The sequence below is a fragment of the Vidua chalybeata genome, chromosome 1, assembly GCF_026979565.1.
Source record: "Vidua chalybeata isolate OUT-0048 chromosome 1, bVidCha1 merged haplotype, whole genome shotgun sequence".
In the NCBI taxonomy this organism is placed as follows: Eukaryota; Metazoa; Chordata; class Aves; order Passeriformes; family Viduidae; genus Vidua; species Vidua chalybeata.
In genome coordinates, this window is record NC_071530.1 from 89,620,570 (window position 1) to 89,640,248 (window position 19,679).

A 19,679-nucleotide genomic window follows, 5' to 3' on the forward strand; every position below is an offset into this window, starting at 1 on the left:
ACAATGCAAAGATTGTGTACTCATTATTATTATTTTGAAGAAAACACCATGAAAATGTTATTACAACTAAATGATTTGATAATCTGTGCTTTTTTTCCTCTTCAAATCTTAATTCAGTTACTAAATAAATCAGATGTGAAAACATTACAAATTAAAAATTAGAGACAGTGTGGGTAAGAGTGCTGGTTTTCTTTTCACTGCATTGTTTTGTTTTCAAATATACTTTTAGCTCTCTACAAATTTCCACTGCAGCATACAAGATGAATGATGTAACTGTTCATAAAATAATGTAAGATTTTATAGTTGGCACACAATGATGCAAAGAAAATTATATAACCTGGATTTAATATCTGATTCTTTTAAGCTGGATACCACTTATTTTACTGAGATTTTGTTGTAGCTATGTAGGCTAATTGGTTTGCATGTCTGGAACCTACTCCATCAGTTTTGTTACATTCAGGACATAGACTGAGGAGTGCAACTGAGAAAGATATATTTACTCACAGAGGAGCTAATTTGGTAAAGAATCAAGCATGAATACAAAACTCGGTGACAATATTCATGGCATCTTTGTTGTATTTACCCTGTAAATTTGAAAAGCTTGCAAAATGTTTCCCTCAGCTGTCTGGTCGCTCAGCTTTTTGCAGAGGTAAACAAAGAAGAAAACCACTATTTAAATATCTTCCTTATCTCCAGCACTTTACAAGATAACTATTTCCCTAATCACCAAAGCCCAAGGCACCACAAAAGCCCAGGAAGACATCTCCTAAGGCTGAAAAGTAAAACCCCTTTTAAATAGAAAGGGAGATGGACTGAAGGGGTGGTAGTGACAGCAATTTCTGTGGATTTTTAGTAAATTGAACTTATTTTGTGTCCTCCTGTTGTTTTGGAGTTGGAGACTCTGAATTCATTAGCTAGAGCTCAGCTACACTGAACTTACAAGGCTGTTATATTGCAAAGCTCATCAATGATTCCCAGCAGTTGTGTAAGAAGACATAGAGTTTTACTTATGCTCAACACAAACATAATGAGGTAATTTGTTGAGAATTGGGCAATAGCGGAAGCTCCAAGCAGATGGTTTGGTTATTTGTAATTTTTTTTTTTTTTTTTTTTTTTTTTTTTTTTTTTGAGGTAGATATGAAATATTCTTACACTTCAGAGGAATACATTTCTTATTCTCTAACCATATGAAATGACTATTTGGAGAAGTGGTGGAACACCAGCTAAGAAGGAAGCTTCACTTTTAGCAAAGCTTTGCACAAGAGAGCTTATGACATTGTTTCCTCATCAACCCAATTCCAATGGAAAAAAATGGTTGTTGAAAAATAATATAAATAGGAAGTATCTGCAGTTTTCAGGCTTCTTCCTGGGAGATATGATTTTTGAAAACATTCTTTGAGGATTATAAATAATATATCAACTCATCTAAAAATAGAAAGATTTGGATGATGGAAAGTACAAATTCATATTATCCATGTACGTGTGTCTTTTTACAATAAATTCAAGGACAATAATATTAATTTAATAAGCATGTATTTCAAAAAATTATGAAAAGCCACATAGGAAAATTTAAATCATTATGTTGTAGCAAACAAAGCAAAAAGCAAAGAAACCACAATAAAGTTGAAAAAAAATGAGTGAAGCAGATGTGCATTTTCATGCTTGACCATGTTAGGACCATGGCAGTGCTGAGATTGTTTTAAGCCATCACAGATGAAACATATCAGGAATTCCTCAAAAACCTGTGCATGTTCATTTAGATATTTCCATTCTGCATCCTGTTCCTTCCCTTGCAATTAAAATACTTGATCTGGAAATTAATCACATATATTTACCACAGAAGTGGTTCAAAAAGAGGCTTCTTTTGAGTCCTAAACACAATCCACATGGCCACATGTGCTTGCTTGCTGTGCTGGCTGGAAAACAAAAATGGAGTGTTCCAGCATTGTCACTTCTCTCTCTTTATTAGGGGCCTATCTTTTATCCTTGGAAGCCAGGATGTAAACACCTTTAGGAACTTTGATTTCATTACTTATAAACTTATTTTCAGATAAGGCTTGATAACTATTCTCAGATAAGGTTTCTAGAAGCCATCCCTCACTGTTCTGTCCTGAGGAAGGTATGTGGAGCTGCATAATGTTTAGATTTTCATACTAGAATTGCTCACTTTCATAATGTAGTGGTACATATATAAGGGTGCAAAACAGAAAAATACAGTTTGACTCTCCAAAGTGCCAGTATAAAAGGGAAGAAAGAGAATAAATTACTTTTTTTCTTACTGAAGAAATATGTAGATTGATTACCCTTGACATAATTTTACACAGGCACAGAAATTTGCTTGGAAACAAAGTACAGGTGGGCTACACAAGGAAGCACACATAAGCTGACAAACTGCAAAAAAGAACCATAAGAAAGTAGTGGAACGGAACTGAAAAATATGCATTAAAAAAACCTCAGCCTGCTACCTAAATATCTGATTTTAGGATCTTTGGAAAAATCTTTGTGCCCAAACCAAAAAAACAATTAAAATTTTAATGTAATGATCTGAAATTAAAAAAAGACAAGGGAAGAGATTTTTGCAGTTTATTCATAAGTGGAAATTATATATTTATATCTATATCTGTATCTATATATCTCAACAGTTCAGAATTTGAACTACAATGTAATTACAATATAATTATACTGTAGTTATGCAGATGTAACACTGGATTCAATAGAAATGCCTGATACTTAAATGTCTAAAATTGGAATTAAAAAATGGGTGAGTCCTCCTTTGGTTTAAAAACTTGGAGACAAAATTGACATGCAAATGCACATTGAATACAAATAAATATAATTTTTAAAATTGAAATTATTGAAAAGCAAGGACTCGGGAGGCTTTTTAGTATAAAGACTACATACCAACATTTTTAAACACCTACACTCCATTTACAGATAAGATTAATTAGAAAATGCACTGATACTGTGTGATAGATGTTAATAGGTGAACGTGGATCATGATGGAAAAGTTTCACTCCCCTCCCCTCCCCTCTCCCTTTCTCTTCCCCTATGCTTTTCACCATGTATTTCCCTTCCCTTCCCTTCCCTTCCCTTCCCTTCCCTTCCCTTCCCTTCCCTTCCCTTCCCTTCCCTTCCCTTCCCTTCCCTTCCCTTCCCTTCCCTTCCCTTCCCTTCCCTTCCCTTCCCTTCCCTTCCCTTCCCTTCCCTTCCCTTCCCTTCCCTTCCCTTCCCTTCCCTTCCCTTCCCTTCCCTTCCCTTCCCTTCCCTTCCCTTCCCTTCCCTTCCCTTCCCTTCCCTTCCCTTCCCTTCCCTTCCCTTCCTTCCCTTCCCTTCCCTTCCCTTCCCTTCCCTTCCCTTCCCTTCCCTTCCCTTCCCTTCCCTTCCCTCAGCATTAGTTATGTTTGTGGAATTTTTGCAAAGGGCCATATGATGCATCCTGACCCCAAGCAGGCAAGATGAATTTCCCTTCCCTAAAGTTCCTGTATATAAGGACCAATTATGCAAATGAGGAGAATTTCACCCAAAATAAATTGCATGCTCCATCTGATTATGGGTAATAGATTATTCCAGACCTATACTGTCCTCAGGTAGAATTGAAGGATCCTTTAAACATCAAGGAATATATTCATAACCATTATCCTCTTAACCCTTTGATGTGAAAAGATTGCTATAAAATTTACTAAATTCATCTAAAATGACTTTTGAATCTCCAATCACTTTGTTCTCTGCATTAATAATACTAGGACTAATCCTGCATGACTTGTGAGATTTAAGATGAGTAGCTAATAGCTTTTGAATCAAGGGTGCCTTTCAAGGGTGCCTCTAAGCAGTATCTAAAACTGTGTGTGTGCAATTTGTCTTATCCAAATTGGTGCATATTCAGAAGACCATGTAACCCATATACAAACTGCATTTTTCATTCAAGATGTATGTAACTCATATATGCAAATATAGTCTGAGGATTAATAGTGGATTTCTCTACACAGAGAACAGAAAAGAACTACACATGAATACTCTACAGTTGCTTCTGAAAATTTAGCTCTATTTATCCAGCTAGGAAATGGGGGAGTTTGATTGTTCTTAGTCTGGTTTCAGATTCCAGGTGTTTTTTGTGCTTTTCCATGGCTCCAGGATTAAGGCTAACACACTGAGACTAATATTTTCCTCTTCTGTCATCCACCTCCCATCATTTGTCTCTCAGGCAAAAAAATAGGGTCAGAAACACTAGCCAGTGAGAGCAGCTGCATCCAAAGTTTGAGCTTTCCTACATTCAGAGACTATTTAAAATCTGGCCATTTTCTTGTTTCTCTACTTCATCTGGCTGTCCTCTTTTTTCATAGTCTCTGCATCCAATGTTTATGCTTACCTGGTTCTTTTGCTATTTTTCTCCTCTAACTGCCTCAAATTCAATATTCTTTGTTTCTTTATTCTTTTCACATACACCCAGGTAACCTTATAGTTCTTTCTTTGAGATCCCTGCCTCCATCCCCCCAAATATAATGCAATATACTTGCTATTTTCTGCTGCTTTCACTTTTTTGTCTATTTAGAGGATAAACTTCTCAGAACAAGATTTTTTTTGCTACCTTTTATGCTTACTGTGTCTAGCACAAAAGGTCCCCAAACAAAAGTTTACCCACAAATCTTATGCATAAAATCCTGATTTTTCCCCTATATTCATTTAATTTGAGAATATTAATTTTCTTTTACAGATCAAATAAAGTCATTTTCATAACCAGAAACAAAAAAGATTCCCAGAAAATATTTTTTTCACCTCTCAAAAGTGGTAAAATCACAATCTATTCAAAATAACAGTCTACACGTGATCGTGGATAGCATTATAGGACATGAATCCTGTTTGTGAAAGTTTAATCACAGAATCACAGAATAAACTGAATTGCAAGAGTCCCACAAGGATAATTGAGTCCAACTCCCAACCCTGCACAGGACCATTCCCAAGAGTCACACCATGTGCCTAAGAGTATTGTCCAAATGCTTCTTGAACTGTGTAATTTAGGGATTTAAATGATTCAGCTTGTCTGCAAAATGATTACTTCAGAATTGGTTAGGCAGTCATCGCCAATGATGTTCAAGATCGAAGCCCTGTGTGTTGAGTTGGCCTTCATAACACAAAATCAGGAATGGTGTCAGTGTGAGTCTGATGCAAAGTTCTGACTTGTTTTGATCCGAATGTCCTTTCTGTTTCCATCCTCAGAGAAGATCATCCCAGACCAAAAATTATGACAACCAAGTACTGCTGTACCTGTGAGCAGATCTCCACTATGCCTGGGATAATAGTTTTCTCCATGATCTAAATGTGAAAGAAACTGCTGCCAGAGACAGTGACAAGAGCTGTAGGATCCAATGACACAGTAGAGTCTATGTGTATTTTACTCACTCCTGAGCTCAGCTTGAGCCATCATCTGGTGTGTTGATTGGGGTCCAGCCCACCCTAAATTACTTAATGACTCATTACACAGTGCCAGGTCTTCAGAGATACTGTTCCACATTGACTGTATTTTACCTGCAAATCCAAGGTTCATTCCAAGGCTGTGTCCTATCTCCATTTTGAGATGAAAGCTGGGGGCAGTCCACTTCCCTGTCTTCCCTCTCCTCCTTTTTCTCCTTCCCCCACAGACATGAGAAGGTGTTTGTGTGGACAACTGGAAAGGGTGCATAGGCTGGTTAGATCTCTGGTGTGGGTGCTCAAAAGCAGGTTTTGAGTTGCATGATCAGGAGACTTGGGAGGTTACTGCTCCTGCAGCTTGGCTATTATGGTTGAGAGTGTGGCTGAGTTCATATCATCTGCGAGAAGGAGAGATAATCTTGATTAATGCATGGAAAATATATAGCATCTCACATGTGATCTTTAGAGGATGCTGAAGTATAGAAAAGGCAGTGATAACTTTGGGACTCAGCCTGTGAAAGATGTAAAGAAACACAATTTTCTGAGGCCTTTCTTAGGTCTACTTGTGTCTGAATAGGAACATTTGATTGCGACATAACTGCAATGAAAACATTCCACAAAATAAAGCAGCAATCAGCAAGCTGCACCCTAAAAAAAACCTGTAAGACTGGAGTTTACAAGCTGTAAAAGAACAGATTATAAAAAACCGTTTTATTGGAAACATAGACTGCTTCCCAACCGGGAAATTTCAATGCTGGAAAATACATACAGACACACAAGATCGTATCACAGCATGTTACGTATTAAGACCAATAGGATAGATAATAAAAAATTTGGTTTATTGAGTAACTTTAGCAAAAATACCAGCATAACCACGTTGAAAAAGAGAGAGGTATGTTTACATGCCATCACTTATGTTTGCTATCTTAGGCAGTTGTTGGCTTCCTGGGTAGGCCAGTGTGGCTGTAGCTGCTTCATGGTCTGCATCTTCTCAGACACTCAGGGGTAGGGTTGCACACAACTACATCCCTGCTCTCCACAAACCTCCTGTCAAGAAGCAGCTAAGAGCTTTCTTATTTGTGTAAGGCAAACACAGGCTCACAAGACCAGAAATAACCAGTAAAACTGCATTTTGTTCATGCCTCCAGTCCTAGCTGTTCAGTGAAGTACTATCAAAGTAGTAGAGTGAGAATGATTTTAAACCACCTGAGAATATTACACAGGAACTGTACTTAATATAATTTGTTAACTTTGCCAGTAAAGTTGCATTACCCAGAAACAGCTTGTTAAACTAAACATTTGTCCATATTTTCCAGCAGACAAAAGGATGGCAAATGTCCTTGGCTTTAGGAAATTTTCCAATACTTTAAATAACCTTCCACAGGAGAAAATAGTTTTCAAACTTAACCATATACATCGGTGATACGACCTGCTTACAGTTGTGCTTGTCTACTAATATACATTTTTAATAACCTACTATATTTTTCCTCTCTAAAATAGATCTTTCACTAAAATAATTCCTTTTCTCCATAACAAAATAAAGTTAAAATAATAAATAGTGCAGTTGACAATATTGCACAGTATTTTCTGTTATTTTTTCCTAAGAAATCATGACTTTTTATTAAAATTGTTATTATCTTTTACTCTTCTGTAGCTTTTCTTTGTCTCTGATTTACACCTTCCTTCATTTTATAACTGTTTGATCATGATCAGAGTGTTTTACATTAGGGTTTTGCAATTGCTTGCCTGTGTTCAAATTCCTGCTGTTTTTCTGAATGGAAGCATGTGATGATAAATTTTAATTGATGTTGATTTTATAATATTTTAACTCTGCCTTAAGGATAAAAACTAAAAATCTATCACTGTCTCTTAATTTTCAATTCAATCCAAGAATATATGAAATGAGACACCACAAAAGGCACTTATAGAAGATATAAATTAATGGGAAGCTGTTTGATTTATTGTACAACAGATAAGATCTGCATGATACAGCTTCTTGATGGTATATGGGTCTATGAAATCTTTCTAATGAAGGTTATTCCTGAACTCATACAATTTCATATTCCAGTCTATACTCTGTCATCAACCTATAATGCTAGATTTGGATCGATAAACACATTAATTGCAAAAAAAAAATCTTCTGTTGATCCAATGAAGTTATGCTCTTTGGGTGGAAGATATAAAAACAGAATTAACTTCTGCCACAGCATATCCACAAGGGAGCAGCAAAAATGACCACTTGTTACCTATTACCTTCCTATTACTTGTTACCACTTGGAACAGAAGGGGAAGACTTCAAAGAAATGAAGTCTTATACAGACATAATAAAGTAATGATTTTTTTGATATTATTTTCAGATTTTATTTCTCAGGATGTTTTGTTCTATAGGAAAAACACACATATTTGAATTTCTGTATTAGCTGGGAATCAGTTTAGTCTATAAACTTTTGTTTGTTTCCTAATAAGCTAGGTTTGAATGAATGTTGACAATTAAGGAAAGGAGATAAGATGCATCGATACATCAGGCAGCACTGCACGGATAAAAATTACTCTGAAAAACACCAGCACTATTCAGGTGCTCTGTTTCCTCTCTCATCTAAAAGGCACCAGCAGCTCTCTGAGGAACAGGTAGCTCAGCCCCTCAGCTGAAGCTGATTTGTTCACTGACTTAGTGGAAACATCTCTCAGTAATGTCAGAGGACACTTGCCCTTTTAGAGTTACCTGGCTACGATTGTTCACTATAAATACTTGTTATAAAGATACTATCCTCATCTTTGACATCCTTCATTTTCAAAATCAAATCCAAGTAACAGAACTAGGCTTGTATTTCCACACTAGATGTCATTTAAACAAAGCATGTGTTTAAATTCAACCCTTTGGAAAACAAAACAAAACATATACATATACATATGTTTAGAAAACAAAACATATACATATTTTTAACATTAATATTAAAGTGTCCCAATAGGAATGATTTCCTTAGTGGGAGCTTTAATCTCTACCAAGTATTTGGTAGAGCTCAAAACAGGATGAACATGTGACACTTTTATTTTGCATCAAACATTTGCATAGTAAAGGATAAACTAACAAAAGAAGTGACTTAAATAAAAAATGGTTAGCCAAATAATTGAAATGTATCCTTAATGTGCAGAGGAGAGAAAGTACACATGAAAGGCTCTTTGGGATTTTTTTGAAAAACAAAGACCGCATGAAAAGTTGGTTCATGTTTTGGTGTTTTTTTACCCTTTATTTCTGTGAATTTGTCCACATGCATTCATAAGCTTTATTTGTCTTTCTATTAAGCAATTAGAAATTTTACTAAGTGGAAAGTACTTTATCAATTAAGCATCAATTTCCATTTCCTTATTTATGATCCTGCAGCAAGTAAGCATCAATAATTTCTGCTTTGCTACAATGTCACCAGGAACATTGATTGTGCATGTCACCTCAATATGAGAAGACTTAAATGGAAAACATATACACGTGCAACAGCACCAAATGCACTTTTGTAAAAAGGAGAAACTTAATCACATTTTTAAAAACAGAAGTTTTAAAGATGCATCATACCATTGTTCTGATGAAAGCTCTGTATTTTTCTTCAAGATCTTTATTGACATCATTGTATATTTGCGACTATGCACTCAGCAATCAGCAAACTAAAAAAAAAAAAAATTAAAAATTGCTAAAAATGAAATACCCAGAAAATAGACAATGCCAAGGGCAAGGCTGCACAGAAAAAAATTTAAATAATCTGCCTGTGCATATAAATTATGGCACAATTAATTAGATTATCACTATAAAATTACTTTAATACACTTGGTCTTTGTTTTATTCAGTAGATAGAGCAGACAATGCTTAGGGAACATCAACTGTTCTTCAGATTTTTTCCAAATTCTCCTCTAAGAGAAGCCATTCACATTTTTATGAGAGAGGTGCATATGTATTTCTGACATATTTCTGTCTCAATTTTAGGCACTCAATTTTCACAAGTTTACAGAGATGCTTTAGCCCTCTACTCAGTATTGATGTTTTCACAGGCTGGCATGTGCAGAACTGTTCAGGTTTTAGTTCTGCCAGGAAATTAATAGAATTATGGAAGCATTGAGATTGGAAAAGACCACCAAGATCATTAATTCCAGCCAAACACCACCGTGCCAAAAAACACATAGAACTTAGTGCCACATCCATCCATTTGCTGAACATTTTGAGGGATGACGACTCTACTACTTCCCTGGATAGCCTGTTCCAATGCCTGACCACCCCTTCAGTGAAGAAATTCTTCCTGATGTCCAACATGAACCTCACCTGGAGCAGCTTGAGGCTACTTCCTGTTGTCCGATTGCTACTTGCCTGGGAGTAGAGATTGACCCCACCTGGCTACACCCTCCTTTCAGGCAGTTGTAGAGAGTGATAAGGACCCCCCCTGAGCCTCCTTTTCTCCAGGATAAACCCCCCTATCTCCCTGAGACACTCTTCATAGGACTTATTCTCCAGACCCTCCACCAGTTCCCTTGCCCTTCTCTGGACATGCTCCCACATCTGTCTTTGAGAGGCCCAGGGACAGTCACTTCCCTAGTCTTGCTGGCCACACTAGTTTTGATACAGACCAGGATGCCATTGGCCTTCTTGGCCACCTGGGCACACTCCTGGCTCATGTTTGTCTGATGCTGACCAGCACCCCCAGCTTTTCTGCTGTGCAGCTTTCCAGCCACTCTGTCTGTAGTGCTGTATGTAGCCCAAGGGCAGGACCCAGCACTTTGCCTTTTTGAATCTCATAGTATTGGCCTTGTCCCGTTGTTCAGCCCTGAAGCAGGATTCTGAGTTGTTTAGGGGAATGGCTCTTTGACAAGTGGGGTGTTGCCCTTTGGGTGTGCTCAAAGCAGATAGGGCAGAAAGGACAGGCACAGCTTTGAGCAGACTGCTTCCTTCATGGACTTGTGATGTTGAAGAACTGGAAATGTATTCCTGCTTCAAGAAGGATGTGAATCCCTCTTTCTAGAACACTGTGCTATGGAGACAGTTGTTCCTCTTCAGACCTATTAAATATTTCTATTACACAAAGAAGTGCAGAAGATACTAACCGAGTCGGGGCTGAGGGATACTAAAAAGACATAAATTCACATCCCTGACCCAAACTGATAAAAACATAGAGAACTGGAAAATGCAGATCTTGCATCCCAATGAAGAACCTCAATCAGGATTACTGGGTGCTCTGTCTTTGTGTCATTTCTCTGCCATTTAATCACAGATGGAAGAGGCCTGAAAGGCTGAAGAAGCTGTCCGTCTTCAGTGTCTCACACTGGCTAGCACTGATACTTCCCTCAGTAAAAGCTTTCTGGAAACTTCTTTGTCAGGACTCTTGCTCACCTGTGTGTATATGGTAAGAACACATACCAAATGAAGGATACAGAATACCTTTACAGAGAGCGTGCAAAAGCACCGTGTCTTGCAGGATCTAATTTATTATTCCTGTCACAGGTTCCTCAGTGTATCATTGTCTTCATGGATTTTCACCCTGCATTTTCACACCTATTGAGAGCGCATGACAAATATGAGTGAATTTGTCACTATACTTCTTTGATGGGTAATTTCCAAATAGAGAAGAGTGGCACAGAGAGGTGAAGGTGTCCCATTCTCAGCAGCGTCAGGTTCCCCATCCTTTGCTTGCAGATAGCTACTTGCAGGAAGGAAAGGATGGCTGAAGGAAGATCTGCAACCCACTAAGTTCCTGTCTCAGCAGGGAAAAAGACTTTTAGTGAAGGGATAACTAGATGAGGAACATGGTAGAGCCTGTGGCATAGTCCTACCAGCCTGGCTTCTGCAGCTCACTTGCAAACCAGAACAAAAGTGCTCTCTATCTCAGTCTCTGCTCATGTCCACTGGAAGGCAAAAAGAACCTAAGAACCAGTTGCTGGTATTTAGGTTATCCTTGTCTGATTGATGTGTAACACATGCCACAGGTTGCCCTAGGGACTGGTGGGGATGAAAGGATTTTTCACTTTTGGGATGAGGACCAAAGTTTGGAGGAAACTACATAGGAAACTACATATTATTACATATTAATATAATATTATTATAATATTATAATAGTACATATTATTACATATTAATATAATCTTATATTAATTCATTAGTAAAGCTTGTGATTAATTGTAAGGTGGGTGCTTTCTTTTCACACAGAACACATTTTCTGGATCCATATTTTCCAGTATGATTGTACTTTTTAGTGCTGTTTTATAGAGCTGCAAATTATATTAATTCTTTATCCTGGAGACACAATATACTGTGCCCCATTACTCAGACATGGGTGCCTGTTATTGACAATTATATTTTTTACCTTGGAAAAAAACCCAAAAACTAAATAAAAGGTTTTCTACCTGTTTCAGCATTCTTCCCTCTCCTTTTTTCTTTCAGCCTTTTTCCCATCTTTCTGCCCCAAATATATACATGTGAAGGTAATACATTTTTTTTAAATTGCAACATGAATGAAACTTGGTACAATGTAATCCTGAATCTAGAATCTTGACCCTGTTTTATGAGATCTGAGGCCTCCTTTCAGGTCTAGTTTTCTACTGACTTCTTTGACATGCTTCACTAGACCTAATAGCTCCCTATTACCAGTTACAATTTAGCATCTGAGCCAGGAGCTGGAGGAAAAAGGGAAAAAGGAGTGTAAATTATACGGAGATGCAGTGAACAAAGGTTTTATTTCTCCTGAGCACAACCCTTTGATAGGAAAATGGGGGAGACAAATGTGTTGCTAATTTAATTAAGTAGTATGAGATGGCAGGGTCCACAGATGCCATTTAGGACTGGATTAATCAAGAGCAGGTGATGAAAATGAATAGTCACACATAATGTTAGCATTTTTAACAATCCGACACAGTCTAATGGAATCAAGTGCTATTTAACAACAGGGCTCAGTTTTGCTTGCTAATCCAAATTTATCTACACTTTTGCTGTGCACATTCATGTGGATCAAGAACTCTGTTCCCTCTGGTTCCTATTAATTCTCTGGGGCATTTTTAGTTATTTAATGTTTTGTACAACATGTTCATGTCCCCTTTTACTGCATGCACACAGAGAGAATCTCTGAGAGGACAGTGGAAGCATTGCATTCTATGTGCTGAACAAGTGTAACATCTAGCAGGTAAACACTTTTTGACAGCTGAGAGGTCATCCTTCCTGGTATAAAACCTTTGCTTTCCTCCATGCATTCCTTTCCAAAAGTACCAAAATGTTCTGGTCAGCTGTTTCCTTATCAAAGCTTGAAAATATTTTTGTTCATAAATTTTGGGACCACTCGCAGCTATTTGATATAGCTCTTCCAGTGTGCCTTTATCTTTCCTGGCAATAACCAAAGCATGTAACTTAGTAAAATCTTCAGTCTACCCTCAGTGAAAGAGGTGCTAGATGCAGATTGAAACCTCTGTCAGACTGAAAGAAAATTTAACTGCATATGAAATAATACTTTCCTAACAAACAGTTTTCAGCTAGAATAAACTTGGTGCCTGTAATTTCACTGCTTGCAAAGGATTAGAAGCTGCTGTTGGAAATCAGATCTGTGTCCAGCTGTAGTTTTATATCTCTGAACAGGCTGTGGCCAAAACAAATATATCAGCTTTACAAAGCAGTGGGCAAACAGCTCATTCCTCTACTCTTTGACAGTTTTGACACGGAGGAGAGTGTGTAGGAAAGTGCTCTGGCATCTGTTTCTCATCCACTTGAGCAGAGAGGGCATAAAGACTCTGCCACCTATGCTAGGGCTCTGAAAGCTTTATAACCTATTACTGCTTTATATGGTGTCATAAAAGTAAACCAAAAACTGTCTAACATGAGACTGACAGAGCATTCTGCAGTATTTCTAGTTTTCAAAATCTGAGCTCTCTTTACCCTCTTAATGGATAGATTTATTACATGTCAGAGTGCAATTTCATATTAGTCATTATCAGGTCTTAGGATAGCTTCTTTATTTCACAGAGAGAGGGTACTACTCCTCTAGGTGCTATGCATTTTGCTACATTTATAGAGTCTTGCCAAGCTTGTTTTCTAAACCTTATGAAAATCAATTACAAACCATTACAAACCAACTGAGCCATGTCTCAGTTGCCATCTTTCAATATAACTGTTCTCCAATCCCTGAAGACTCTTTAGAAGAGATACCTGTGTGTCATAAAAACATTTGTGGTTTTAAGTACCTCTTAGTATAAAAAGCCAAGACAAGAAATTCAAAGATAAATATATGTTTCTTTCCAATGTGCATTCCCAGTATGAACTACCTAGTTGTGCATAATGGTGTTTGGCTCTGTTTTTTCAGGTGAACATTTTATTTTTCAAAATATACCTGACAGAGAGAAGAGAATACCACCAGGGAGAAAAAAAAAACATCACACAAAAAGGATTCTAAAACACAAACACCAAAAATCAAAAAACCTTTTCTGCTTATATGAATGTGATTATAATAAATTTCAGGATTTTTGCCAGCTGTATGAGACTTAAAACCTTGGTAGAAGTGTTGTGAGGCCTCTAGTAGTAGCATATTGGGGTGGCCATGCCCAGATCTTTCTTTTCACCTTACATGCTGGTAAATACTCTACAGTCCTCAGCTCATTAAAACTCATTGCTTGGGATAGTCTCTTAAACTGCTATTGACCTTGGTGTCTGTTTATATCTTTTTGCCCTGTAGTTACTCCTGTAGCATTGTAAGTTCCTCCAGCTGTACTTGCTAGAACCTGTCCACAATATCCTTGAAGCAGGTGTGTTCATAAAGCTGCTGTCGCAGCTGAAGAAATCGCCACATCTTCCTGCTCACTGTTGCCCCCAGCTGAGACATCACAACTCACAGAGCAAGTACTCAGAAACTTTCACTTCAGTTCAGTGCCAGGATTTTTACTGAGCTAACCTCTCCTACTTTGCCCTGACCCTGAGCAGTGTCACTGATGAGGGGTGGCAATCTCTTAAACTGCTGTAGCTGCTTTGCAGTTATGACCATGATCTGTGATTAAATGAACACCTAATGTTCTCCTTGTCAGAAGAGCAGAAATAAGGATGACTCAAGTGAAGATGTGTGATCAACTGAAGGAACAGGGTGCTTTCATTCTAGAAAACTTCATCTTGAGTTGGTAGTTAAGAGTCAAGGTTTGTCCAGCTCTTGAGGTGTGAGAGATGAAGGAGATGGAATTGCTGTGTGCTTGTCCTTCAGGCTTATGTTGGAGTGGAGAAAGAAGCTGCTTTGAATTGGAGGGAGGGGGGGAGGAGGGATTACCAAAAGTATTTGATGTGTCTGTTTCTTGCTCTAATTAGGCTTTCAGAACAACATCTCTAAAGCTCTTTTTTTTTTTTTTTTTTAAGTTCTCATACTTTCTCAAGTATGTTCACTCTTATAGATGTGATCTTGTGCATTTCATCCCCCTTTGAAGGCAGGGTTATGTTCTGAGGTATACTTGGGTCTTTAAATTAAAAATTACAGGTAAAATATTTAGAATGCTCTTGAATTATGGAATATCTTTTGTTTTGCAAATGGAAATTGTAACCAATAGTCTTACGGCATTTTAAATTAAAAGCAGTGTTAAATTATAATAAAGGAAAAAAGTTAAAAGAATTGCAGTCTGGATTTATGTATATGTGTAGAAGATTAATGCCTTTAGTTAATTTGGGTTGAAATATATATTCTAATGAGGTGTTAAAATTAATTCTGTGACTGCTCATCTGAAAACTATAAATATGTTATAGCAAAGTGTAATTAAGCCTCTCTAAAGTTTTATCTCTTTACTTATTTTTTCCCTTTCTTTTTTTTTTTTTTTTCCTGAGCTCTTAGAAACGTGAAGTCAGTTGCAAGGACACCTGTCCAGAGAAATTTATAGCTTCATAGAAGTTCAGAAACAAACTATTTTATGTGTATTCTCACTCTTGGAAGAAGAATGGTGAGAAAATCATGACAGTAAAAGGTTTAGTGTTTTCACAAGTTTGAGGTCTGTCTGTAACTTTTTTATGTTACAAAGATCTTCAAGTTATCAGACTTAACCAGATGGATGGAAAACTGGATGGATGAAAATAAGTGTAGGATGTCCAGGCTCAGAAGATAGCGGATAATGGGTCAAGCTTTGTCTTCAGACTGGTGACCAGTAGAGAACTGCCATGCTGTCTACGAGGGACTGGACTCTTTCAGTAATGATGTGGAGGAGATGATGGATACCAGCCTTATGAAGTGCTCATGTGACAACAAGTTGTGAGGAGCACTCACTCTGCTCAAGGACGGGAGTCCCATTCAGAGATAACCAGGCAAGCTGGAGGAGGGGGACAAAAAGAACCTTATGAAATGTAACAGGGACAAATATTAGGCTGTATGCTGGGGGATAAAATGCCCCTTACAACACTACAGGCTTGTGCCTGAATGCGGGGGAACAGCTCTATGGACAGGTGCCTGGGGGGGCCTGCTGGACAGCAGACTGGACAGGAGCCATCGTACCCTGGCAGCACTGCGTCCACAGCATAACTTGCTGTTATCAACAGGACAATAGAAAATGGGTGGAGGGAAGTGTTTATGTCTCCAAACTCAGCACTCATAAGGTGATGTCTAGAATATATACAATAACTCTTTGGGATTCCATTGGAAATCAGACAACTAGGAAACAGTGAATGGACCTACTGTCTATTAATATCTATAAATACTATGAACACCATTTGAAGGATTATTATGACATCTTCAGAAACTGTAACAATGCCATTCATTTGGCATTCTAAATATTTAATTTCTTGCTTTTGTAGTAAATTAGTTTTGCAGCTGTATCGCTGCAACCACATTGGGAAACTAACGTAGACTCATGGGTCAAAGTTCTAAAGAGGTGAGAGTCATTCCTGGGGTGTGATCAAGATGGATTCATCAGTTATAATTCCAGGTGAATTAAATAGTCAGATAGGAGCATCAAAGAGACATTAAAAAGCAGTCAATGTTTATTCCTGTCATCTTGAATGAATATTCCAAAATGGAGTTTTATTGAAGCTAGAGGCAGTGGGGAAAGAACAATGGAGTGACCAAAGCTTCCTACTCTCTTTTATGCACAAGACACTGAGGAAAACAACAGGGATCAAACAGAACACATGGAGTGAGGGAAAGCTGATGCAGGGCAGGGGAAAAAAAGGGAGATGGGCAGTGTTGAAAACAACATGACAGACACAGAGTTTATTTTCAGCTGAAGATATTTTCAGGAATAAAATCTATCTACTAGAATTGAATATAAGGCAATCATAAAAATTCAATCAATATATAATCATCCATTCTCCATAACACATTTACTTATCCATTTTTGGCTATAACATCTTTTGTACATTTAATTTCTTAGCTGTTGATTTCAGGAATTCATATGTATTGAGTATGGAATATTCTGACTATGATGCTTGATAGTAAGTAAAGCACTGCAGAGCTGAAAGTAGGAGACAAAAGCTACTGCGATACTCTGCAACTGAAAACTTATTTTCATTAGGGCAACTGTAGCTATATTTTCTTGAGTAGACATGTAGCCATAAATTTTGCTAATTTTTATTCTTTTTCTCCTACTAAAGGAAAACAGTCTCATGCTGTTTTCATCACAGTAGAAGACCTGCCATATATTAAATGATTTGATCTTGCAGATGTTACAGGATAAAACTAATAAATGAAAAACCCCCAAACAACCTTCCACCCCAAACAACTTTATTCTGCGTTGTTAAGAAATCTGCTAATTCATATAGATGGAAAATTGTACAAAAACTCCTGGCATTTCATTGGAAAGGGTTTTAAGCCACATGCTCTGCCTCTGATGTGGCCTTTGGCTTACCTGAAATGTCCCTGAAAATATGCAGTGGAGAAATTTCAGCATCTACAGCTCCATGGTGCTGACAGCCCAGTTCAGAGAGCACTGTGGTTGCAATGGCTCCATCTGGAGAACATCAACCCAGCGTGTGAACAGGGGAAAAGAAAGAATAGATTATGGGAATAAAGAACAAAGACAATTAAGCTTAACTCCTCTAGGTTCAGTAGTCATGATGATTTTGGGAAATCTAATGGGAATGACCTCTGGGGTGAGATGCTTTACCTTGACTTCTTAAGGTGGAAGATTTATTACAAATACCTGGCAGCCGAATGCTCTGTGACAAACCTGGAATCTCTGGGAGGAGCAGGTGTTGCCTTCTTATAAGACAGGACATCAACACAGCTCCAACATTTCCACCACTGTTTAAAGAGCATAATCATCTGACGTAGACACAGTATCCCATTCCATTTATCTAGCACAAAGGTACAAATTTCATTTTTCTCCTTACCTGCTTACAGGTACAAGAGTCAGACTCACTCTATTGCACTGAGGCGCTATTCTCAGTAGAGAGGCTGTTCTGCTGTGCCATCCCACCGATGTGCTCTGTATCATGTCAGGCTTTATTGATCTGTGTGGATGCATGTTTCTAGATCAGTGGACATCTGCCACAATACTAACAGAGCACTCCATAATTGCCAGTGACGAAAGGACTTTTTCCCCTGCAGAGATCTTGAAGAGCAAACCTTGAAGTGATATCTGGGACAACTTCCAAGGAGCTGGCGCTTTTCTCCTTTGCACAGCTAAGATAACAGCTGTTCTAGGTATACTTCCAACTACACACAAGTTCTTGTTGTTGAGTTTATTGTTTGGTTTGTTGTGTGCTTTGTTTTGTTTTGTTAGATTTTTTGGACAGCAAATGAAATTTAGTTTAAAGTGGAAACAGGGTAACTCTATGGATGTCCAAAAATTCTGTATGTGCTTGGGTAAAAATCTGTGCATGGTTTCATGGCACGCCTTTTCTCTTATTTAATTAAGAAGTATATATAGACTTGCTCGAGGCCTGTTAGGAACAAGCAGAGCTGTAAAAAAATCTCACTAAGGACTTTTGTCTCATAGCTTTAGCAATTGGGTAATTATGTAATTGTTGTGTTTCTTTGTTTAGCATGTGCTCCGCGGTCTCATTAATCAGCGCAGCAATACTAAAATGGCTGTGATTTCCACCAGCGTGATAAGACATGTTGGCTGCTACATTCAGAGGGATAAATTGGTTATTTTACAAAGTCTCAAAGGGTGAAGGCTTGGGGGTTTTACTTTAACGTTTGTCACATGATCTCACTGCGTGACATCGCAAATCTCCCATCTCTGCTTTGTTGGTCTATATGCATGAATAATTTTCCCAGTGCTTGTTTGTAGCTGAGCGGGAGAAAGAGAGAATTACCGCCGCACAATCTCTTGTTGTCGGTGATCAGCATTCCGATGGTCTGAGCTGGCTTACAACAGTGTAAAGACATCAGTGGCATGTGTTATAATATATTGAGCATTGTACTCCTGAAGAACGCACGAAAGAAAGAACATTGTTCTACTAGGGAGCAATTCATCGGGTTTTTCCCAGAGACTCTTGGGTCAAGTTTTTATAGGCCTATTTGATTTTCAAATTCTTTTTCCCCCTTTTTCCTCTCAGTGAGCCATAGTGTCCAAACTTGTCTACATTTACTTCCCATGTTTTGTGCATGGTAGATGTCCTTTAAAAAGAGTATCTCAAATAAGTCTTTATTCTTGTTTTGTTGGCTCTTATTCTGTGTTTTCATGAACTCTGGCCCTGGCCATGGCAACTGCAAGAAAAATGTTAACATTGATTGACAGGATTAAGAAAGCCTCCATGCCTATCCGCATTTCAAACACTTTGGGAACAATGGTGTTTGGTGTGATTGAATTAATGAGATATCGTGGACTGTCAAAAGAGCACACATACTTTACATAAACCTGATTATCTTTGCACGGCAGAAATGAAAAAAAGGAGGGAACAGAGGTTTGGCTTTCACTCATACCTCCAAAGGAGCCATCAAAGTGTGTGTGCCCTGGCTCAGAGAGTGATGTGCCCGCTCAACTGGCCTGCCCTCCCTTTCTCTCCACATACTGCCTGGCTCTGCTTAGCATACATCAACCATGGGCTTTAACAAGTCTATTCAGGCGACTGGGCCCAAAACAACACTCTTTTCACAGCTCAGCACCTCTGTGCTGATTTTTTTTTCCTATGGGTCTATTGTTTAACTTGAACTAAGCATACATTTCAACAATTAGACCCAAACTGGCTCCTACCACCCTAGCTTAACCCCAAAGAGTGACATCAGTCATGATACTACATACATTTTGAGAGGTGAGCCACAACTGGTGCTCACTTTTAGCAACAGAATTACTGGAGAGGGAAGAAAGTTTCATAGGGAACTTCTTCCCACTTAAGTCTTTAAATGGTATTTCTA